The sequence below is a fragment of the Acinonyx jubatus genome, chromosome B2, assembly GCF_027475565.1.
Source record: "Acinonyx jubatus isolate Ajub_Pintada_27869175 chromosome B2, VMU_Ajub_asm_v1.0, whole genome shotgun sequence".
In the NCBI taxonomy this organism is placed as follows: Eukaryota; Metazoa; Chordata; class Mammalia; order Carnivora; family Felidae; genus Acinonyx; species Acinonyx jubatus.
The window spans coordinates 132887958-132913278 of NC_069385.1; the positions used below are offsets into that span (position 1 = coordinate 132887958).

At 42.8% G+C, this 25321-nt stretch overlaps 1 long non-coding RNA gene across 1 annotated transcript; it reads left to right on the forward strand.

Annotated features, from left to right (window-relative positions):
• The first annotated feature begins 16282 nt into the window (after positions 1 to 16282).
• On the forward strand, positions 16283 to 19088 carry LOC128315436 (uncharacterized). Its single transcript, XR_008298182.1, has 3 exons — positions 16283 to 16797; positions 17155 to 17211; positions 17294 to 19088. It is a non-coding gene; the product is annotated as an uncharacterized LOC128315436 (long non-coding RNA).
• The last annotated feature ends 6233 nt before the right edge of the window (positions 19089 to 25321 follow it).

Consider the following 25321-nt stretch of genomic DNA (forward strand, 5'->3'; position numbering starts at 1 on the left):
GTAAGAATAGAAGGTGAAAAGAATCCAGAAATATTTTTATTTGGATAAGGACATCTCTTTAAAACATTTTTTAATGTTTATTTATTTTTGAGAGAGAGACAGAGCATGAGCAGGGGAGGGGCAAAGAGAGAGGGAGACACAGAATCCAGAGCAGGTTCCAGGCTCTGAGCTGTCAGCACAGAGCCTGACGCAGGGCTCGAACCCACGAACCATGAGATTAGATAAGGACGTCTTAAAGACAGACCCTGAGTGGCTTATTCAGACTTCTTTGGTAAAAGATGCTTTTCAGGTAGGGGAATGAAGTCAGAGGCAGCTTGGTGGGGACCTTTATAAGCCTCTCCTTCCCAACTCCTTCTCCTCCCCTCCCACTACCAGTTATCTTTTGTTCAAGCAAATATCAATATTGCTTATCTGTGAATATCTCCAAAAATATTCAAACTACATGGGCTTTCAGAAGAGCCATAATGGGGCACCTGAGTGTGGCTCAGTCAGTTAAGTGCTCAACTCTTGGTTTCGGCTCCAATCACAGTCTCGAGGTTCATGAGTTCTAGCCTCGCATCAGGCTTTGACCTGCTTGGGATTGTCTCTCTCCCTCTCTGTCTGCCCCTCCCCTGCTCACTCTCTCTGTCTCTCTCTCAAAATAAATACATTAAAAATTAAGAAAATATTTTTAAAAAAGCCATATTACCTAGGACCCTAACATCAACCAGAGCGATAAACATGTTTCCATTTGGGGACCTTCAAAAAGATTCATATGAAAACAGTGCCTTTCCCCCTCCAAGAGAGTATTGAGCAAAGATCCATCTGCCCCATAAGGCTAAGATTCTGTTTCACTGGACTTGGAAAAGCTAGCAGGATTTCACTTTTAGGATTAACCGCAAATAAATAATGCAAAATCAGAGTGAGCTTGCGATAAGTTTCCTCCTGGGGAAACATCCGTCTCCTTAGGTCGCTCTGCATTTGGGGCCTCAGCTGAACTTCCCTTCGGCCGGCAATAGTTAGGTTGTAGAACAGTACTTCTCATATTTCAATGCACATACAATTTACTTGAGATCTGGGTCACATGCAGGTTCTGTAGGTCTGGGGAGTGCCTAAGATTCTCCATTTCTAGCAAACTCCCACCCGACTTGATGCGGATGCTGTTTGTCCACGGAGCACGCTTTGAATATAGCAAGGATGCAGTGAATTTAATCCATTGTCAGTGAGACAAATCCATTGTCAAGGTTCAATCCACCTCTACCTTAATCTCACTAAAATCTTGATTCCTCATCTCTAAAATGACAGGTGATAACATCTGCCCCAACGTTTCATCTTCAGAGTTCAATGAGATAACCAGTAAAGCATTTTATAAATCTACATTGGTGACCTTGAGGCTTGGAATCTCCATCAAGCATGTATGAAACAGCTGCTGGGTTTTGTGGTAAGAGCTGAGAACTCGCTCCCCACGGCTGCTTCCTTGGGTCTGAGCGGAGAGGTAAACAAAAGTTAAAACTGATCACAGTGACACCATCGGAGGCCAGTGGAGAGAGACCTCAGCCCCGGGAGAACGCAACAGCGTTCCCTCTTTGTTTCTGATGAAAAGCCATGGCCACATACGTTCCTTTTGATTCTATTTCTTATTAAAGAGAAAGGGTGGAAAACAAAAAAAATGTTGCTTTCACTGAGAAATTCGAATCACTGGATTTATTGGACAGATAGAGCAATTCTATCCTAGGATCAAAAGTGATAAGCCTTTGAGACCTCTGACACTTATAACAGGTCAAAGGCCCTAATACAGTGCAGCTTCCTCGTTGAAAAAAATCTCTTAGGCCACATGCTGATCATGTTGAACAGGAAAAGTCTTATAATTCATCCAAATAAAAGTGAATTGCCTAGGTCCCAGCTGGTTTCGCTGGGTTATAGCTAAGCGTGAGTATTATGACAGGGAGAAGCTGCTTGACTAAAGGTCAGACAAAAATCACATCCCTTGGGAATAATCATTCAACTCCCAAAGCGCATTCATATTAAGCCCCTTATGATGTTCTTTAAGGTTTCTCCAAGTCCTTTCTTTCTTGGTTTTTCTGCCAACAGTAGATACAGATGCATCAGCTACCTCGCATGGAAAACCTGTTCTCACAAGTTTTATCACACCACTTGGCAGCAAAAAAAAAAAAAAAAGGCTTGGGCAGAGGCTGAGAACTTTCACATAGATCCAGAAAGCTTGGGAATTCAGCCATTTTGACTTCCTGCCCACCACCAAAAAGAAACAGGCAAAGTCTGAGTGCCAGCAGCTAAGATTCCCCTAATCAGAAAAGAGAAAACTCTATAGCATCGAACTTCCTCTTTGGGGGTAAATTCTACCCACTGTGGAACTTTTCGGCGTGGTGAGGGAGCTCGAGGCTGCCATAGCTATCCACTTTCACATCCCCTGGCCCTTCTCCTCTCAACCTCCACTGGCCCAGGGTAAGATCCCTCAGGAGACTGTAGCCTTTGGAAAATGCCAGAGAGGGGAGTAGGAAGAGGAATTATTTTTGTTGGGCCATTCCGTGCATTTGGGAGTCCATAAGAAGTATGAGACAGTCTCCCTGTAATTCAAGAGTAAACAATGAAGACGATGGGATATGTAACTGGGAATCTGTTGAGAATGTCTTCGCATTACTCACAAGTTAATAATTTCCCCAAGAGTGGGAGTTTCTCGAGGATGTTTGTAACTTATTTTTAAACCTTTTAGAGCTTGAAAATGACACTTGCAGTTTCTCTTTGACTGTCTTCATGGTATTCAAAGGTTTCAAGCCCAGGCATTTTAGAGCCCACCCACTTTAAAAAATGTAGACAAATTAGTTATAAACACACAAGGCCCTCTCAATGTTTGTATAGATCCAACACCTCGTGATTTTTATGGGACACTGAATGGTGATTCGTTGCAAATTTGAAATGGTAGACTGTTACCTGTATATGACCTATGGCAATATCCCCAAGCTATTATCATTGCTATGCATATCATCATTGCTTTTCATAATTGGTGCTGTGGAATATATAAGTCAAGGGGGATTTTCTGAGAACGTATTAGGTAGTTACCACCACACTAGGGACTGGGAGGGAAATATGTCATCACAAGACATGACCCTTCTTGCCTGATAGAAGAGGCTTCTGAAAAGTGATAAACAGAGAGAAAAACCATGTACTTAGATCTCGATCAAATGTGTCCACGTTCCCAGTTTACTCAAGGGGGAAATGAACGGCTGAACTCGCTTGCCATTTGTTGATTTCACAGATAATGTTATTCCAAGTGCTATTAGGCTTAATGGACATACAAAGATAAATATTCGGTGTGGCTCAATGAAGCAGAATCAACGTTGCCCACTAAAAGGTGGCACACAGGAAGAGTATAGTAAATGTTAGCTCTTATCATCATCATCATCATCATCCTTATCATTATTTCCATTATTAAGAACCTCTGAATCTAGCAGGATAAATAATCTGCACACAGTTGCAAAAGGAGGCAGAAAGTATACAGATTGCATCGTTGGTACAGGTAAAATTCTGTGGGAATCCAGGGAAACGAAAAATAATTTCAGACTGGAAATAACGATTTGAGACATACAGGGAAAGCTAATATGCTCATCTCTTCAGTATTACGTGTCTGAAAAGGCCATCAAGTAGATTTTTTGTAGGAAGGCACGGCCTTTTATAGAACCCCAAGTGTTCCTGATTTCCTTAATAATATGTTCTGGCTCTGTTCACCATGAATTGATTCCAATCCTTCTAAGATCTCTTTATATCTTTAGTTATATGATCACTAAATGAGGGATTCTCCAAGCCTGTTGTTTGCCAAGTGTCTTTAGGTGGTAGAATTATAGGATTTGGTAGTTAATGCTCCGGTCACTCTATTTTTTCATCTTCATGATTTTGTAAGTTTTAATGCTTGTAAGTTTGTAAGCCTCTCTGTGGTCCGGATAAAAAAAATTCTAGTATGTCAACTGTTTTTCCTAAAATAATTCATCCAATTGCCTTACTCTTGGAATGCCTTCCCATGGGCTTCTGCAGTTCTCAGTTATTATGTTTAAGGTCTGACAACAGAATGGCCCACAGAATTCTTCAGGCAGGTATACCCTGATTAGGTTTGACACTGTGATGTTGCCTCAATTCTATTGCTAGAAACCATCCCCATGTTAGCAGGAGCAACTTCATGTTGACAGGGAACTATATGCGTCATTGGTCGTGGAGCACTGTTATCCAGGTTCCAAAAAAAAATAATGGTCGGTTATGAGTTAGCGATGGCTACATATGAAGTTCCCCAAAGAGAAGGTGACATCATACAATTCATCGTCTCTCACGTATCTTCGTCACACTCTATGCTTGGGAGTTTATCAATCGCATTACTTGCTGAGCACAATTTACGTACTCAGCATTGGGGGAGGTACTCTGAGGGTTACTGAAGAAGCATATGGTGGGTCCTCTGTCCTTCAGAAGTTTTACATCTCCCTGAAACAATATGAAACATAAGAGGAGAACACATGACCCAATATAATCTATAATAAACGTTCCACAATGGACTTTAGGCAGAAAGAGCTTTTAAGAGTTCAGAGAGTAGAGAAATGAACGTCGACCGGAGTAGTTAGGTGAGGGGCACATTTGGGGGCCAGGAGAGAGCTCTTTTGGTCTGCATTATAAAGCAGAAATGGCCTCCTGTCATACCTCCTAGTACTTAAGAGCCTTCAGAAATAAAAATCACAAGTGGGCTCCTTGTCTAATGAAGAACATTCTGTGTGTCCTCGTATGTGTTCAAAGGAGGCGGCTATAAAGAATGGAGCCCTGCGAGTGCTTTCATACACTCCATGTTATCCTTGAGCAGAACCAAATGATCAATCGCCTTTCCCTGAGGAAAATGTCTGAGTTATCTTGTCAGGGAAGATGAAAGTTGGCTGTCATTCTCATACTCGGCCACAAAGGAGAGGGGAATATTTCTCAGCTGAAAGGGAGCATGTCTGGTCCTATCCTCAACATTACTGGACTTAAAAAAAAAAAAAAGGCAACCTTACATCTACCCCTTTTTGAGAACGTGCCTTGATGAATAGCACACAAGCCAACAGTTTGACAAAACCATCAACTAACTGTGTGTTTTCTCTTGTCATAAATTAGCCTGTACTACAAGGCAAATTAGAGCAGCAAAGCCAGGTTTAAAGTGGGTCTGGCCGGGGGCTCCTGGGTGGCTCAGTCGATTGAGCGTCGGACTTTGGCTCCGGTCGTGATCTCACAGCTCGTGAGTTCGAGCCCCGCCTCGGGCTCTGTGCTGACCGCTCGAAGCCTGGAGCCTGCTTCAGATTCTGTGTCTCCCTCTCTCTCTGCTCCTCCCCCGCCCCTGCCCTGTCTCTCTCTCCTTCAAAAATAAATAAAAACATTTTAAAAAATTAAAAAAAAAAAGTGGATCTGGCTAATCCAAAGGTCAGCACCTCACGTGTAAACGGCTAGGTCTCTGGGGCGCCTGGGTGGGTGCCCGGGTGGCTCAGTTGGTTAATCGTCCGACTTCAGCTCAGGTCATGGTCTCGTGGTTCATGGGTTTGAGCCCCGCTTCGGGCTCTGTGCTGACAGCTCAGAGTCTGGAGCCTGCTTTGGATTCTGTGTGTGTCTCTCTCTGACCCTCCCTCACTCGCCCTCTCTCTCTCTCAAAATTAAATACATACATACATACATATATACATAAACTTCTTCCTCTCTTCCAGAGAAAGATCTCGCGGGACCTTCTGTGATCACGGACACACCACCCCAGAATACTGCTTCCAGCAGAGGACGCTTTTGTGACCGAAGAGACATGACCTGTGTAGCGCTGACACGTGGTGGAAAGTTCCTCCTTCACTTGTAGTGGCACACACAGGACATGGAATTATCTGCAGCCAGAAGAGGGGCCCGGATCAGAGTGTCATGGCCCATTGGAAGCCTGTCCACCACTCACTGGTAGGCTCGTTCATCCACCACGACTCCCTGAACACCTATGACCTGCTGGCCCCCTCTTTAGGAGCCACCCATGCAAAGATAAATACAGCCTCACTGCTGAGCCCTCTCTCAGTCTGGGGAGAGCGAGATGCCGAAATTCATAACCAGGATGCACTATGGGAGGAGCCACAGCAGTGTTCTAAAGCAAGTGTCGTTGATCTCAGTGACAAATGGGAGTAACCCTGAAGGAGATGGGACAGTCGAGACAACTTTTGAGCTGCTGTATCTTGAAGGGCTCGTTGGAGTCCCAGTGGAGAAGTGGAGGAGGAACCAGAGTATTTACCGAACTGAGAACAGTCTCGCCTGGACGGAGTGTAGGATCTAGGGCATTGGATGGAGGAGCTTACGGTAAGAGATGGAAAGAAAGCTGAAAGGACAGGCTGAAGACAGACTCTGGGTGGGAATTTCGATGCCATGCTGAACGTTGGAGCCAAATGGAGGATCTTTGGAGGTTTGTCACTGGGAGAATACCATGATGTATGGAGTGTTTGTTTTAGACACTTTCCCTCGTGGCAAGGGATTAGCAGGAAGTCAGACTGAGGTTGGACAAGAGTTCTCAGACTATTAGCTCTTAGTCTGGAGGACGTGTGAGGGAGAGCGCATGCTCCAGGCTTGAAAAACCAGTCCCATCATTGAGAGAAAGCCTACCACCATCGAAGTAAATTCCGTGTGGTTCTTATTCATTCAGCCATCCCTCAGTCACTCCAGCATTTACTCGTCAAGTCTTTACTGAGCACTTACTATGTGCTAGACACCGGGGCTACAAAACACACATAGTTCTACCTTGTTGGAGTTTAGACTAATGGAGAGGATGACAACTATATCGGCGATTATAATTGGGTTGAATTCACCGGGACCCAAGTTAAACACAACATTTAAAGATCTGCAGTTCAAGGCATGCTAAAATAGTGCCCTTCAATTCTCCTTGGCATTGCCAGACTTCTAGCCCCTCGTGATGTGTTGAATGGAGGAATGAATGAATGCAAAGAGGAGATGTCATCCCCTCAGACTGGCATGCCACCTGGGCCTCCTCTGGCTGTGGGGCTCCTGGATTTTCATCTTTGTTCGTGGGGAGAGGCAGTCTAACAGAGTGGGTGTTTGGATGCTGAGAGAGGGAAAACCCACCTAGGTACCAGCTCCTACACCTTCTTAGCTGGGGGGAGTTGAGCAAATTCCTTAACCTCTTTGAGTCTCAGTTTTCTTATGTCAAAAATAGGGATGATAAAATCTCCCTCACAAGGATAATATATGAAGGACTACCTGTAACGGATCACAAGGATTTAAGCGGCAGGATTAAATGAAAGGACATATTTCAGGGCTAGGAGTAATGGAACACAGTTAAGGGGTAAGTGTCGTGACTCTGTTGGGTCCACCTGTGTGACCTTCCTACCTACAGAGAACTTGAATGAGCTTCAGAGTAAATCCCTGACGATGCCACTCCTCTACCTGAAACCTTAAATGACCCCCCTGTTGCTTTTTTCTTCGGTATGACACTTAAGGATCTCCGTGATTGAGTCCCAATCTGTCTTTCCAATTTCATGTCCCTCTGCCAACTTGGTGTCACTACAACTGCTCCCAGAGCCTCTGCTCCTTTGGTCTGCTAGGTCAAAGCACATACATTGTAAAGTACTTATATAGTAGCCTGGACCCATTGCCCTCTCAACCCCTCGCAAAACTCTCTGACTTAACGATTACTTGGTAGATTTAAGTAGAAGAGTGTATACTTAACTGACTCTCGCTGCCTCCAGAATCTAATGAATCCCACCATCCTCTGCGCCTCTTTCTTAGTGGTAGGACAGGCAAGATGATGTGACTATGCTTTCATCCCAAAGGAATACTTCAACATTCGCCAGACCACTGGGCCCCTAGAAACTTCATCATCAGTGTGGGTTTCACTCTGTGCCACGAGGAGTGTATCCCAGAAAAAGAGTGCTCCTTTAGCCTGGTTCCCTGGAATAAAAAGACATGTGGTTTAGGACCAACCAGAGCTGCAGACAACCAGCAGATCTAGGAGTGTTACAAAACTAATTGGGGCAATAAACCTCTGAGAAGTGGGGGGGGTCTTACCAAAGCAAAAGCTAATCGGTACACATTCGGAGACCTCTGTCTCGGCCAAATGTAACTCATAACTCTATACTCGTCCCCTTCCTTCCCACTGCGATTTCTTGACTGGCAAATGAAAGTGTTGCTTTTCATCTTTCTGTGCCTGACTCCGGTCTTCAATGCAGAAGTCGGTTCTTTCTAAATCCCCAGCTGGAAATAAGTTTCTCCAGGTTTCACACCCAAGACACTTTAGTTATGCTTCTTTTATGGTTCAACACTCTCTATCTTGTACTTTATGGCTTGGGTACATGCCTGCGTCACTTTTCTGGTTGACTTCCCAATATCTTCCCCATCCGAAATGGTTAGATAATAATAAAGCCAAAGATAATAATAAGCCAAAGATAATAATCCCATCCTTTTATTAGCAATCGTTTTAGCAGTGATCTTATAACCAAATCTTGGTTAGGGAAAAGCTAGGAAGGATTTCTAGGGAAAATTTTCTTGCTTCTAAAAAAGAGAAATAAATAAAAGAAGGACCAAAAACGAGGCAGAGGCAACCCTCATCCCATCCATTCTTTCTCTACTTTGCTAGCAACGTGATGATGAAGCAAACAGAAAAGTGCACCAGACTGAAAGATCCACGCAGAAGGAGCATCCTGCATGGTTTGGGGCCATGTGCTACTGCCCTGGGACACTCCAGATCTAGGTCAGCTGCAGACCTCCTCCAGAGCACTCAGTGCTGGCCTTGCCCAAGACAGACACCCAAATACTTCATAACATGAAAAATTAAAAAAAAAAAAAATACAACCTTTCAGGTTATTTAAGTCTGAGATAAAAGATCTTTTTTCTTTAAATTTTTTTTAATGTTTATTTTTGAGAGAGAGGGAGAGAGAGTGCACACATGAGAGCAGGGGAGAGGCAGAGAGAGGGAGACAGAGGATCCGAAGCAGGCTCCACACTGTCAGCACAGAGCCCATGCGGGGCTCAGACTCCAGAACCCATGAGATGATGACCTGAGCTGAAATCGAGGGTTGGCTACTTAATTGACTGAGCCACCCAGGTGCCCTGGGATAAAAGAGCTTTGAATGAATTAGAAGACAAGAATGATTATCCTGGACAGTTGGTAGAAAGATCCTTGATCATGGTACACAGGTATATATATATTTTTTAAACAGAAGAGCAAACATTTTTAAGGGAGCACAAACAGAAGAACAAAGATTTTTAAGGGAGTAAGAATCATGAAGAAAAGAAAAAAAACAGGAAAAGAATTTTCTGGAACAAAACTTGCATAATCTGTCTTTCTGAGGTCTTTGTAAACTAGACCAAAAATTTTACAGATTTTCGTCTGTACGGGAAGTCTAAGTTTAATTCCGTCCATAGGATTCCAGGAAGTGAGGCCAACCTAAATAAGGATGGGAACCAGAATTCACTAGTGTTCCTGACCAAAGGCCACACTTAAAAAATAGTAATTTATTGTGTGAAATAAAATTGATATATACGTGTGGTAGTTTCATACTAGGTCTGTTAAAAAACATCGTATTACATCTCACACCACAATTGAGAGCAGCCATTTCCCCCTTGTTGCAGAGGGCTGCACGAGAAAAGTCTGACTGCTTTCTCCAAGCTGTGTTTTTCCCATTTCTGTATTGAACAAAACAGTAGGTGACACATCTTAGGGATCTTCCAGGGACTGTGAGTTTATAACCTTGAGGCTCTAAAATAGGAATGGCCTTTTGGAGACCTGAGAATACTGTTGTAATTCCTCTGAATTGCTCAATTCCTTTGCTTGGAAAAATTAAACCTCCAAATGACTGAATGCTTTAAGTAAAGGTAAGTGAGGTTCTATAAGGTTTTTGTTTCGTCTTTAGAAATCGTGGAAGATGCTGGCATCAGTGCAACATGGACAGGGGCAGTTGACCTTCAATCCCAGAAGAAAAAGAACAATTACAAAAGATGTTAGGTACTTATGCATTCCTGGCTCCCTTCACCCTGGGGAAAAAAAGAGAAAGTCAGTTTTCCCCCTGATCTGTGATCCTCTCCCACCTACCCGTCCTCAACTTTAAATCCTAAACACATAAATATTATTGGGGGGAATGACAAAAGCAGGGACTAACATGGTTGCTAGTAAATTAAAAACTGTAACTAATGTACCAGGAGGCAAGCAAATCTGTCCTGTGGCTATTATTTTATTTTCTTCTGCAATACTGAAAGAACATCACTTCATTCAAATGAAATGGTATGTCTATTATAGACACACTACTGAAGAATCAATATGCAGTTTCAGAGGTAGGGTCATTTACTCTTGGGCACACACAATACATGGGTCTCCCGTATTGATGTGCTCAGCCTGCAGAAATAGCGCAGCCACAAGGTAGTGGTCGAGTATGGTGCAGGATCAGAACCTCAGATTTCTGACTTTCGCATCATTCACAAGGAAATGTAAAGACAAAATCACTCTTCATCTCGTGACTCGGTTTACTTCTTTTGAAAATGAACACATCATATTCCAAAACTCTTAGGTCACAGGGTTGGAAAAAATCTATTGGATGTTCCCCTTCAGAATTTTGCTTTATGAAAAAAATTATCAACTTTTGACTCATCAATACCCATCTTGCGAAAAGTGTGCTCTGAGTACATGATTGTTGGGTCACATCTTGATAAAAGCACAAGTGTGCATTCAGGGATGGAAGGGTGCCTTTGAAACATAGATTGAGGGCAAAAGGTTTTGCTGGACGTTCTGGGATAGAAGCTAAGCAGCAGTCTAAGGACTAACTTTGATAAGAACTTCTGTGTCGAGAAAGAGCTACAACAGAAGGGGAGAAGGCAAGCTGGGGTCTGGGCTGATTCAATGCTAGTAACCAAAAGGGATTAATGGAAACCAGAACAGAGACAGTGTTCTTTATCTTTTTCATTTATCTTGTCTGTTAGAAGCTATGAAATCATTTTATGAGAGAGTGATAATGACAAAAGATTCATCTTCTACCAATTTAAGTTGCCTGAATTATGGTTTGTTGCCATTTATTGACTTGCTTAACTGAATAGCGTTGTGGGTATTCAGGGAATTGGCTAGAGAGTCTGAAAAAGAGAGTTTTTCTGATTTCCTTTGGTATTCGTATTTACATTCAATCGTTTATATCAAATATTGAGTAGGCAGCTACATAATGGGAAATAAGGTGGCTGTTAAAAGTTCCTCTCCGATCTTGGCTCCAGGTTGTATGATCGACCAACAGCCCCAGCGATTCCACTCTGAGAAATGCCACCACGTTGATGCCAAGGCCATGCTTCCTTAGGACTGCCTCCAGCCGACGGCTGAGTGTGGGTTGTAAGGCAGGTCCTTTCCTGGAAGACAAGGATTCCCCTGACGGGCTTTCATGGCTTAAGCATCCCCCATAAGCACTGCCAATACTTTCTTCACTGTACTCTAGTGTAAGATGCCTCCACTCAACCAACTTTCCTTCCTTCCGTATCTTCTTTAAGGTCTGATGGCCTTCTCCCTATCTTTCTTGCAAAGGCATTTCCCCTAATAAATCTCTTTCATCGCTAATCTCATCTTGAGGTCTCTTTCTTGGAGGATCCAGGCTAACACCGAATAGAGGAAGAAAACCAGTTCTTGGCTGATGTCTACTTGCCCAACAACATTCATTTGATAATTATTGGTTATCTACTACATCCCAAGCATTGTGGAAACAATTAAGGCATCAGAAACAAAAACTTGAAGTCTACAGAAGCCCCAAACCAAGTTATGTTGACTTCATTTTAAGCCTCATCATCGAGACACAAAGAGAGCATTGTGATTTGATCAGCAAAGAGGCAGCAGATTACCTAGAGAGGGCAGCTGGATATGTAGACAGGCCATGAAGGTTGTGTATTTCTTGGCATTTTTCCCTCTGTAGTTTGATCCACAAACTTAACTTTTCAGTACCTGAGAGTTGATTCGTTTTTAAGAACTGATTCACATTAAGTAAATTTATATTTAAGGTCACCCACTGGTGACCCCCATGTTGCTAAATCTAATGGTCTTCATCTTACAGAACTAACACTTGGCAAACACTCTTTCTGCTCCAAAAACAATGTCATCACCTGGTTTCTAAGGGCCATACTTTTTGGGTTTCCTCCTTGGCCGTTCATTCTTAGTCTCTTGCTCATTCTTCCTCCTGCATTTGATCCTTTGTCATTGCAGTGCTGCAGAACATAACTCGTGGCCTATTTTTCCTCTCGATACCCACCAACCCCTCAACAATTTCAGACATTCTCTTGTTTTTCATTACTATCTACAGAATAATGACTCCAAAATTTATACCTGCAGCCCATATCCTACTCAAACTTCACTCAGTTTCAAGTATGCACCAGACGTCTCTGTTTGGATGTTTGCTAGGCATCTTGAATCTAATACGTCCTAAAACAGAATTCCTAAACTTCTCACTGAGTCTCCTTGTCCCACAATCTGTTCATCTCTGGTAATGGCAACTCCATTGTTTCAGCTCTTCAGGCCAAAAGCCCTGGAGTTATTCTTGACTTTTCTCTTTTATAGCCTGCACTCAGTTTAAAAGCAATTTATTTGGGCTCAACTTTTAAAATATTTCCCAAGTGCAACCCCTTTTTACCACCTCAGCCATCTTGTCACCTTGGACAGAGCCACTTGAATTGTTGCAAATCCTAATTGTTCTCCCTTCTTATGCTCATGCGTCCCTACAACCTTCCAGTCTGTTCTCATCATAGCACCCCAGTGATCGTGTTAAAAATCTAAGGCGAGCTGTTATGAGCTAATTTGTACCCCTAAATTCATATGTTGAAGGCCTATCCCCCGTACCTCAGAAAGTGGTGACATTTAGAGACAGGGTCTTTAAAGAGGTAATTAAGTCAAAATGAGGTCAGTAAAGGTGAGCCCTAAGCCAATACAACTGGAATCTTTATAAGAAGCAGAGGTTAGGACCTAGACATGTACGGAAAGAAGGCCACATGAAGACACAGGGAGAAGATAGCTATCTACACGCCGAGGAGAGAGGCCTCAAGAGAAAATAGCCTTACTGACACCCTGATCTTGAATTTCTGACCTCCAGAACTGTGAGAAAATAAATTTCTGTTGTTTAACCGCCGCCGCCCCCCCCCCAACAGTCTGTGATGTTTTGTTACGGCATCCCTAACAGGCCAATATATGAGGTGATAAAATTCCTCTGCTTCGAACCGTCCAATAACTTCCCATCTCCCATCTTCTACGAGGTCCATAGTCTGGTCTCCGGATCCCAGGTGGTAGTGAGTGTTGCGATGACTTTAATCACTAGAAACCTCAAACCTTTTATACTTTTTTCCAAGAGCTTCTTGGACTCTCCAAGGCTAATAGTACCTCGCTTCCTCTCCTCTGGACAGCAAATAAAGGTTTTGCCTTCCTAACCTCTCATTTTTAAAATTTTCACTCAGCATATTTTCCTTTGGTTAGCAAATTCTTTCTTTCAATGTGTCTGCATTATGGATTATTTAGGACTGCATAAACCTTGGACAAGGTATTTAAACTAGCAGGCCTTAACTTCTTCATATATACATTAGGAATAAGTTGGGAATAATAATAATATCTATTTTGTAATGTCAGTCATTCAATAAATATTCAGTATTCAGTCAGTAAATATGGATCGAATACCTGGCATGTCCCAGGCACTATTCTATGAAGAGAAAATATATGAAGCAAGATGCTTGCAACTTGGGTTATTTTATTTGGTCAATCAATGGTAATATTGATTTCACGTCATTTTTATTATTATCGACTTTATGATCGAATTCTAATTCTGCTGTTTAATCTGAGAAATAGTTTGTCTTTTTAAGGTGGCTTTTGCACAGATGATCTCATTCCTTATTTGTGAATTTTCGGGTTTAATCCTCATAATCCTAAAAGCCCACATTTCTCATGGCTAATCAAATTCTCTCTCTTTTTTTCTTTCTCTTTGTCTTCAAATTTAAGTTTCGTGAAAGAGCGCTGTTCCCTGTTGCCATTTATTTACTCACCTGGTGCCCATTCCTCAACGTACTCCAGTCCAGTTTTCTACCTGCATCATCCCCCAAATAATGTTATCATAGGTTATCTTTGACCCCTTGTTACTTACATTAGTCTGCTAGGGAGACTGTAACAGAATTCATGACCTAAGCAACTTCCACCAACAGAAATTTCTTTTCTTCCAGTTCTGAAGGCTGAAAGTCCAACACGACAGTGCTGGCCAGGGTGGTTTCTCATGAGGACTCTCTCTTGGCTTGTAGATGGCTGTGCTCTCCCTGTGTCCTCAGGGGTCTTTCCTCTGTGTGTGTTCACCCCTATTATCTCTGCTTCCTCTTAGGATACCAGTCATACTGGATTAGGGCCCATACCAATGTCCTCATTTAACCTTACGACCTCTTCGAAGGCTCCATGTCCAAAAACAGTTACACAAGGCATTGGGACTTCAACATTTGGGGGAACATAATTCCGTTCATAGTAAGCTAAATAATTTTCTCATTTGCTTATTTTACTTGACCTAATATGAGGATTCAAGAGGATTGTCCATACATATCTTCTTAAAACCCTTTCTTCTCTGGTTTTCTGCATGCCCATGGGCTCCTAGTTTGTCCTTCTGACCACTTCTCAGAGTCACATTTTCAAACTTCCCTTTCAAGTCCTTCCCTTCCTGCTCTATACTCACTTTCTACATGAGGTCATCTCTCCATATGGCTCTCTTTCACTAAGACACAAAAAACTTGTTTTTAAAAAAAAATCTTTAGACCAGTGCTTTGCCATGTATTTGCCCTGCCTGGAATATAACAGGCATCGAGCAAAACACAGTGCATTTTTCTTTTTCCCCCTGTTCGGAATGGTTGTTGTATTGAAACACATTTAATCTGTAAAATCACCTCCCATTGCATTGTACCATGACACCCATAGGAGGGAATTTCCAGGGTAATCTCAAATGAACTTGTATCACCCTTTACAGAGAACCCACATGTGTAGCTCCCCTTGACATCAAGGTGACGGGGTGAGGGGGGGAATTCCAAGCTGCAGGATGCATGAAAATGATTTTTAAAAGTTGACTGATAACCATCGACATTGAAAACACTCCGTGGCTCTGTCATTTTATGATTAAGGGCTCTGATGCTCTTACCACACCCTGCCAGTGGGGGAAGAGGGGAATTTTTTTTAGTCTGAGGGATTTCATTTGCTGGGCTAGGGTGGACAGTTTCAAGATATTACAGCTCTTTAGATTTTAGATGTAATTATACATTCTTGAGATCATACATTATTAACTATTACTAGCTAGAAACAAAAAGAGAAAATCAAATCATTCAGAAAGAACACATGCGCTGAGTACAAGGTGTGGAGTATTGTGAGAATAAGTGAGGGAGACAGGTAAGGAGAAAGGATGATGGGAGGATCCCTGAGCCTCACAATCTTGCCAGTTGTCTCAGAATCACTCTGGATGCATCTTGGCCACACACACCTTTGCTGGCCCACCTCGGAACAGTCCCAGACCCATGTTTGTTCTGGGACAACCAAACCCCAGTTTGGGCTGGGATAGGTAACTCTGACCATTTAAGCTTCTGTCACCAGGAACTATTTCACTACATGACTCTATGTTTGTCCTGAGGTAAATTCGCTTCAGTGGTAATTGTGTCGAAAGCTCTAACCGAATTTTGCTCAAGGGCACTTAATTTAGGAAGTGTCATATAATTAACATGGGTATACTTGAATATTTATATTCTTTCAAAGGCTCTAACTCAAAATAGTTCCAGTGGATTTGGGCTGACTGTTTTTAGAGTGTTTTTGTTTCTCTCTTTTTGCCTAATAAAGTTAATTTTATTTTAAAAAAATTCAAAATGGCCCTTTCCTCGGGGACATCAGAGCTCCACTGTGTCAACTCTACCCGCTGTGAGTCATGTAACCTCACACAACCTTTTCTACAACTTTAGGAGAAGGATAAATGGGACTTTAGCACAAGTGCCCAAAATCAGTGAAAAGAAAAGGGGGGAAAAGCCCCTCTAACCATTAGGAATAATGGAAGAACAGAAGCCTTATGTAACGTATCTTTGAAGAAAAAAATAAAAGGAACAACTTCACCCCATTTCCAGTGGAGTTAAATGGGTTCCAATAAAATGGAGATTAACCCCTGGAGCGATCTGTTCCCCCTCCCCCCATACCTGTCTCCTCGCCCACCCCATGGATAATTGCGCATTTTTCCTATATAGGGGGCTCCCCCTTGATTCAAAAGGAGCTCGGGGAAGTGAAGACGTCCAAGCCAGAGGACATGATAGGCGGATGAAAAACTGTTTTTAGCTGAGATCACCCAGATGGCAAAAAGGAAGGAAACAAAGTGACAATTTTGACCTTAGAAAGCCACATGGTAGTAAGGAAAGTCAACCTGAGCTGAACTCCCATTTCCCCTTTGATGGCTCCATAAATGTTAAATTACTTTGCAAATATTTTCAAATGAGTGGTTTTGCAAGTAGGAGTGATGGAGAAAGAAAGGGGGAGAAAGGTTAACAGCCACACATAAAACAACCAGCCCCTACAGTCTATGGCCAATTTTTACAGCTGGGTTTTTATAAACTCCTTGAAGAGCTGGGCAAGGGACGAGTTTATGATTGTTGCCATGGCAGTCTTGTAATTTTTGCCAAAATATTGTGGCACTGGAGCAGATGTACTCTGGGGAGGCGGGCAGAGCGATTGGGACACACATGAAGGAATTTAAGACCCTCTCATTAAATATCTCGGCAAAGAATGTACCACGGAACCATCGCTGGATCTAATTAGCTGTAGAGTGAAAGGTGAGGGGTTAATCCGAGGTCCATGTGGGGGAAAATGAAGCCTGTGACACATGCAGCTATTGGGTATTTGCTCAATGCCACGCGTCAGTCGATTAGAATAGTAAATGAGCGCAGTGTGGGAACGGATAGACATGTCGTCTCTTCAAGTCATTTTGACATGACGGTGTTTAATTATTTAATTTCCAGATGCGTTTCTCTAAGATTCTTTCTGTCAACCCAGTAATGTGTTCTGAAGTATTGAAAGTGACTACCGAGTTAGGAAGCATTCCATTTTCAAAGCGAGAAACCATGGCTCTTATATACAAGGGGAAAAAAAAAATCCTATTGGGCTGACTTTTTTTTTTTTTCTTCCCACAGAAGCCATAACAAGCTTGTTTGTTTGAGCAGGGACAAAATCTGTAACTCTTATCTCGGGTAAGGGAAGATTTGTCAGGCATATTGAACACCTCAAGCATTCATTAATTGATTCAACAAATATTCCTTCCATCTGTTATAGGCCAGGCATCGTGCAAGGCACCACGTTCTCACCAATCAACAGGACAGATGTGTCCTTGTCTTCATAGGGCCCTTTTGGGACCCAGAACAATGGCATCTCTTCAGAGCAAAGCTCCGAGGTGAGCAGGGGGTATTCTTAGTCTACTAACCAGAAGGACGATTAAATGATTTGTCACCGTTGCAACAAATCGGAGTGACAGAAAGTCTGGTCGATTGGCGGAAGATAACTGGCTATTGTAGTACGTATAGACATAGTGAGTAATTCTCTGATTTCTATGCTTAATAGTTTCTGATTTTACCATGAGGTAGATTCTCCATAGTATCTTTCATATAAATTCCTCATACATACTTTTATATAATATTAAAGACATATTTGACTTTGCTTTCAGGATTTGTACTAATGGTATAACTTCACATACTATCAAAAGTGAGTATTTAGGGGGCACCTGGGTGGCTCAGTCGGTTAAGCGTTTGACTTCGGCTCAGGTCGTGATCTTGCGGTTCACGAGCTCGAGCCCTGCGTCGGGTTCTCTGCTGTCAGCACAAAGCCTTCTTGGGGTCCTCTGTTCCCATCTCTCTCTGCCCTTCTGCCTTTTGCGCTCTCCTTCTCTCAAAAATAAATAAGTGTTTAAAAAGAAAAGCATTTAGTGTGGCTTGGGTGATGTGAATGGCAAATATCTCCTATTCACCCTGAACATAGCAGGAAAGAGAGAGGAAATTCAACCGACTTTGACAAAGTCACAGAATAGTAAACACCCAAGAGGGGCCTGAGTATTGTTAATATGAAAAAAAAAACCAAACAACAACATGAGCCCACATTTAGCCATATTATCACACTAGGCACAGACATCCTTCCAAGCCTAGGTACAGGCCAGCATAAGCCAAGGAACGCTAGCTTTAGCAGAAAGCTCTGGGCAGTTCTAGTCGCATTGGTATCTACTGAAGATACCGAAGGAGCTCCATTCAGCAGTGGGTTTAGAGGGAATGACCAAAGACTAAGCATAAGCCTGGGTAAATATTGTAGCCTCTACCAGCTGCCCTTCCCTGGCTGACCTTGGAGCTTAAGGGCCTGACAACTGTGAACTTTAGCAGTTGTGGAAATAAGATACTGGAGTTTCCTTACTGCTACCCCAACAGCTCATGCGATTCACCCAGTTGAAATGTGGTTACTGAAGGCCTGTTCTGCAATAGGCATTGTACAGGTGTTAAGGATGCAGTCCTGGGCAAGACACTGTCCTTGTGTAGTTCAGTGAATCGGTGGTGTGGAGTATGAGCTGGTGGTCTGGATAGGTCAGTAAACTGATTTTTTCGACTGCTTTGAGTTGAGTTATCCTTGCCCAGGTCCCGCTGATGATCTCTGTCATCCAGGCAGACATTAGGACAAGGACCTCTACTCCAAGGTCGGGTGTGGCTGACACAAAGGGGAAAGTGTCTTGGAGGTCCGCTTACCTAGCATTCTGCGTGTGCAGGAGGTCACAGAAGGATGTGTCACAGTTCCCAACACCTCCTCTGTCCTTGGTGGGTCTGTATTACTCGCATAGCAGCTATTCAACACTGCTAAATGGATGTGCCCAAATAGAAAATGGTATCTACATTCCAGCTTCCCTAACTGTTCAAAACCAAGCACTTCTCGGGAGCCATCCCCTTCTGCAAAGCGGCGTATATAAACCCGCTAACATACAGGTGCATGTCCGAAAGAGACATTTGAAAGAACAACAGCAGGGGACATGGGGCTCATGGCACAATGGCATATATTTTCATGGGATTCATGGTAGATTGCCTTGTAAATTCTCAAACTAAACCGACAGCAATCGTTCTTATTGGCTCACAGACGTTCATCTTCCACTCAAGGAGTAGATCCACTTAATCTAAACTAATTGAAAACAACACAATGTAAAAAAAATCCGCCTAAAAATAGGAATATAACTGTTAAATAACACCAGTTTGGGAAATTAGTTGATTACTCCTAGAAAGATAGGAAGTAGGACACCGGTTCCCAAGTATCCACGTTTCTGTGATGTGAAATCAATGGCACAGTTAATGTATTTCACTGACCTTAGTTACCCAGACAATTAGCAGAAAATCCTCTCTCGCATCCTGTGAATAGGAAAAACACTTCCATGAGCATAACTCTTTTCTTATAATGTCAAGTCGAATGATTGCTTGAATACGCTTGGTATTTTTTAAAACCATAAATGCATATTCAGCATAAAAGAAAAGCAATTGAAGCAAAAGCTGATCCTGAAACTCCAAAGTAGATAGGCTCTTGAAATCTATAGACGAAAACAAAGGTGAGGTTGACTTTATATTTTTTGTTGGGAAATCAGATAATAGGTAAATTCATTTATGTTGATTTCTTGTGAGCTAAATCCCCAGTGACTACATCAAGAAGCATTTACTGAGTACCTTCTGGGGACAAGACCTGAGACTAGAGTATTTTCAAGATGATATGCTTCTTCATAAAGATTTGAGACATAGTGGTTATATCTTATTCACAGAAGTGGGGTATGAATTGTGCTTGAGCTTAAATGTAAAGGCATTTCTGTCTATGGTTTGGTTCCCTTATCTGTAAATGTCCCTCTTGGAAGAAAAAATGCCAGTCAAAGCCCCCAAAATGTATTTTTTAAAAAGGGTTCTAGCAACAAAAATTTTCCAACTCCATTCAAGAGAGAAACAAAACAGAGGGCATTATGCTAAGTGAAACAAGTCAGAGAGAAAGACAAATATCGTATGATCTCACTTAGAATGTGGAATCTGAAAACCAAAAAGAACAAACACCTGAACTCAGATAAAAAGAAGTGATTGGTGGTTGCCAGGAGTAGGAATGTGGGCAAAATGATTGAAGGTGGTCAATTGCACCAAGAAGCATAAAATACCTAGGAATAAATCTAACCAAAGATGTAAAAGATCTGTATGCTGAAAACTATAGAAAGCTTATGAAGGTAATTGAAGAAGATTTAAAGAAATGGAAAAACATTCCGTGCTCATGGATTGGAAGAATAAATATTGTCAAAATGTCAATACTACCCAAAGCTATCTACACATTCAGTGCAATCCCAGTCAAAATTGCACCAGCATTCTTCTCGAAACTAGAACAAGCAATCCTAAAATTCGTATGGAACCACAAAAGGCCCCGAATAGCCAAAGTAATTTTGAAGAAGACCAAAGCAGGAGGCATCACAATCCCAGACTTTAGCCTCTACTACAAAGCTGTAATCATCAAGACAGCATGGTACTGGCACAAAAACAGACACATAGACCAATGGAATAGAATAGAAACCCCAGAACTAGACCCACAAACATATGGCCAACTAATCTTTGACAAAGCAGGGAAGAACATCCAATGGAAAAAAGACAGTCTCTTTAACAAATGGTGCTGGGAGAACTGGACAGCAACATGCAGAAGATTGAAACTAGACCACTTTCTCACACCATTCACAAAAATAAACTCAAAATGGATAAAGGACCTGAATGTGAGACAGGAAACCATCAAAACCCTAGAGGAGAAAGCGGGAAAAGACCTCTCTGACCTCAGCCGTAGAAATCTCTTACTTGACACATCCCCAAAGGCAAGGGAATTAAAAGCAAAAATGAACTACTGGGACCTTATGAAGATACAAAGCTTCTGCACAGCAAAGGAAACAACCAACAAAACTAAAAGGCAACCAATGGAATGGGAAAAGATATTTGCAAATGACATATCGGACAAAGGGCTAGTATCCAAAATCTATAAAGAGCTCACCAAACTCCACACCCGAAAAACAAATAACCCAGTGAAGAAATGGGCAGAAAACATGAATAGACACTTCTCTAAAGAAGACATCCGGATGGCCAACAGGCACATGAAAAGATGCTCAACGTCGCTCCTCATCAGGGAAATATAAATCAAAACCACACTCAGATATCACCTCACGCCAGTCAGAGTGGCCAAAATGAACAAATCAGGAGACTATAGATGCTGGAGAGGATGTGGAGAAACAGGAACCCTCTTGCACTGTTGGTGGGAATGCAAACTGGTGTAGCCACTCTGGAAAACAGTGTGGAGGTTCCTCAAAAAATTAAAAATAGACCTACCCTATGACCCAGCAATAGCACTGCTAGGAATTTATCCAAGGGATACAGGAGTACTGATGCGTAGGGGCACTTGTACCCCAATGTTTATAGCAGCACTCTCAACAGCAGCCAAATTATGGAAAGAGCCTAAATGTCCATCAACTGATGAATGGATAAAGAAATTGTGGTTTATATACACAATGGAGTACTACGTGGCAATGAGAAAGAATGAAATCTGGCCCTCTGTAGCAACATGGATGGAACTGGACAGTGTTATGCTAAGTGAAATAAGCCATACAGAGAAAGACAGCTACCATATGGTTTCACTCTTATGTGGATCCTGAGAAACTTAACAGAAACCCATGGGGGAGGGGAAGGAAAAAAAAAAAAAAGAGGTTAGAGTGGGAGGGAGCCAAAGCATAAGAGACTCTTAAAAACTGAGAACAAAATGAGGGTTGATGGGGGGGTGGGAGGGCGGGGAGCGTGGGTGATGGGTATTGAGGAGGGCACCTCAATGACAGTGATCATTCTTGTGCGTTTGCTGTGCTTCTGAGCCTCCAACAGTGGAAAGTCTCTTGAAGCCAATAGGCAGCTTGCACTTGGAAGGGGCCGGCAGGAAGAATAATGATGGCTGCAGAGTGGCCTCTGTCATTTTCTACGGCTCTGGAGAGAGAATGGTCACCTGAGACACCTCCCAAATCAAGGTCCCTTGGAAAGAGATGACAAGAAGGGCTCAGTGTGGGAACATTGGTGTGCAAGTTATTTCTGGCAGAGCCTCAGCTGCTGCCAGAATTCCCCCTCTTAAAATAACCAACAGGTGGGTGACCTGGCCTTTGCAAACATCATGTCAATGCATGTATTGGATACTTGAGGGCTTTCTTTCTCCTCTCGCTTAGATAATACCGTATCTTTCTGCTTATAAATCCGCTTTAATTTTGGAATTCAGATGCCAAGGATCATTACTAGTCCAGTGCCATTCACATAGATCGTTAGTAAATGCCTGCATCCTGCTTGACGAACAATTCTTGACAGTGAGCTTGTAAATGTGGGTATGTGTGCGGAGGTTATGGTTTTGAAAGTGGTCCTTGCTCCGTATAAGTCAATACGATCATCTGTTTATCTTGTTCTCATTGCTTATTGACTTTCTTCCTATAACGTGGGTTGCCAAGTGTTTGCTGCTTGTCTTAAGAGAATGCAGAACATGCCCACATTTCCTCTCTCTCGGAGAACATGGGGATGAATTTGCAGAAATCATTTTGATCAAAGTCTACGTCCCTTGTACAGGAGAAAGAAGAGTGGCACAGCATTCTTGTTCCCTCCTGGGGCTGGAATGTTCACTGTTGGAGGCAAAAGCTGATGTTGGAGCTCAGGGTTGCTGGGCCGGTCACCTTTCCCTCGGGTCCTACTTCATGACCTCTTTATTATTATTTTGTAAGTCTATTTGTTTATTTTGAGAGAGAGAGAGAGAGAGAGAGAGAGAGCGAGCGCGAAAGAGAGAGTGGGGGTGGGGCAGAGAGAGTGGGAGAGAGAGAAGCCCACAGAGCCTGACACGAGGCTCAATCCCATGAACCACAAGCTCATGACCCGAGCCAAGACTGAGAGTCAGATGCCCAGCCAACTGAGCCACCCACGTGCCCCCCACACCCCACATGCCCTCTTAAATGCAGGAACAGTGGAAGGGGTTGCCCCAGGCCCCAATTCAACCAAAGGCATCACAGACTTGGCGCAGGGTGCTATCTCTGGTCCCGGTGGTTCCACTGAAGGTTCTAGCATTTGTTCCACAGAGATGCCGTTCAAATCTCAAGAGGTTCACAAAAACACAAAAGTAATGTGTGGTAAGAAAACAACTCCCCTAACTGGTTCCCCGACATTCTTGCTTTGTGTTGAATCTGAATGCATTTGGTTGAAGCGGGGACACTGTTGGGCCATGAGAAAGACAGTTAAGGAAATGGGGTATCCAGAGGCCATGAGCAGAGGTGCCAGCAAGAGAGATACCCAAAGAGTGAGTGCTGAGTGATCTAAAGACGTGATAGTGGGGTGCCTAGGTGGCTCATTTGGTTAAGCGTCCAACTTTGGCTCAGGTCTTAATCTCGCAGTTTGTGGGTTCGAGCCCTGCATCGGGCTCTGTGCTGACAGCTCAGAGCCTAGAGCCTGCTTCAGATTCTGTGTCTTTCTCTCTCTCTGTACCTCCCCCACTCCCACTCTGTCTCTCTCTCTCTCTCTCTGTCTCAAAAATAGATAAACATTAAAAAAATTAAAGTGGTAGCACATTTAAGGATAAGTAAGGAAATCCTTTTTCCTCTCCAGAGGTGAGGACCCAGAAGAGACTCTAAAACAGACTGGGGCCACTTTGGAAGATGAACAGCTTAAAGACAAACGGTACAATCTGGGGATGGTAGCAAGGTGAAGGAGAGAGAGAATCCCAGAGCTTGGGAATCAGAAAGTTTGAATTCTGGTCTTGGTCTGCTTCCAGCCATCCATGGGTTCTTGGCCAAAACGTTTTATCCTATCTGAGCCTCAATTTCCTCATCTCTGAAGTGTAGGCTCTGGATCAAATGGCTTTTAACATGCCTTTCATTTTTTATAATGATATGCGTGAGAGAAGTTGTCATTTTGATTTGGCTCTACGAGGGTCATGTTTTTTAAAGCTGTATCACAAGGAAAGCTTGCATGACGAAGTATGCTTATCTATCCTAGAATTACTTATTCCCTTTAATCTTTCCCATTACCCCACTTGGCTAGGTTCATTAAGTTTGCCATATGCAATGGACCTAGGCATTCCAATCCTGAGATGATAAGACATCTGATGGGGAAGGCTGGGCTTTGTTGAACATCCCAGATTGGTTAGCAGCCCATTCTTTATCGCCTGTGGGATTACAACAGATGACACATGGTTATTATTCATTTGAGCAAGGTCCTTACGGGAGATTTCCAAGAAAGTTATTCCCACAGCAATGATCAGTGGCCAAGAAATAGTTTCACTGGAAAAAAATAGGTGGGCAATGAAATTTACCCTTTGGAAATAATCAAAGGAGAGCCACACTGTAGACCTTTAGGCTTAAAAAGGTTAATTTAGGTATTAGGAAAACACTTTGATACAAAGGTATAAAATTGATGGGGCACCTGCATCGCTCAGTTGGTTAAGTGCCTGACTTCAGCTCGGGTCATGATCTCCTGCATGGCTCGTGGGTTCAGGCCCCACGTCGGGCTCTGTGCTGACAGTTTAGAGCCTGGAGCCTGCTTCAAATTCTGTGTCTCCCTCTCTCTCTGCCCCTACTCTGCTCGTACTTTCTGTCTCTCATAAATGAATAAATGTTAAAAAAAAAAATTAAAGTATAAAACCGATAAGGACCACAAAACTCACCTCTTCTGCCTTGGGTTTTTGTTTTGTTTTGTGTTGTGTTGCAGAGGAGGAAGCTGAAGCTCAGAAAAGTTAGAGGAATTCTCCAGAAAAACATAATTGATTAAGCAGATCTAAGGCACAATTTAGGGCATTTGACCTCCAATCGGATACTTTTTGTCCTTTCCCAATTAGTTTCTTCTGGACAGAACTGGCCCTGTTTGTAGACAAAGACATCACTCTCCTAAGTCGTAGGCATCAAAACCTACATGCTGCCCCCAGGGTCTCCCAAGAAGCCTGTCCCAAGTCCTAGAAGCTTCCCACAGCACCCCAGGCTGCCCTGCCACAGCACTCATGTCTATTTGGATATCTATTTCCAAGGCAGCTTAATGAGGGCCCAGACCATGTTCCTCTTGTTCTCAGTTAGTATTCCCAGTGTCAGCACATTGCCTGGCACGTAGTCAACACCCCAGAAACATTTGCTGGATTAGTGATCAAAAGCCAGAAGAACACAGAGAGGAATGAATGAAGAGGAAACCAAGATCCCTGTCACTAAAGCCATTCCTATGGGTTAAGACACTGTTCCATGTTAAAATGCAGAAAGACCCCAGGGGATAGTGATGTCTGACCTCATTT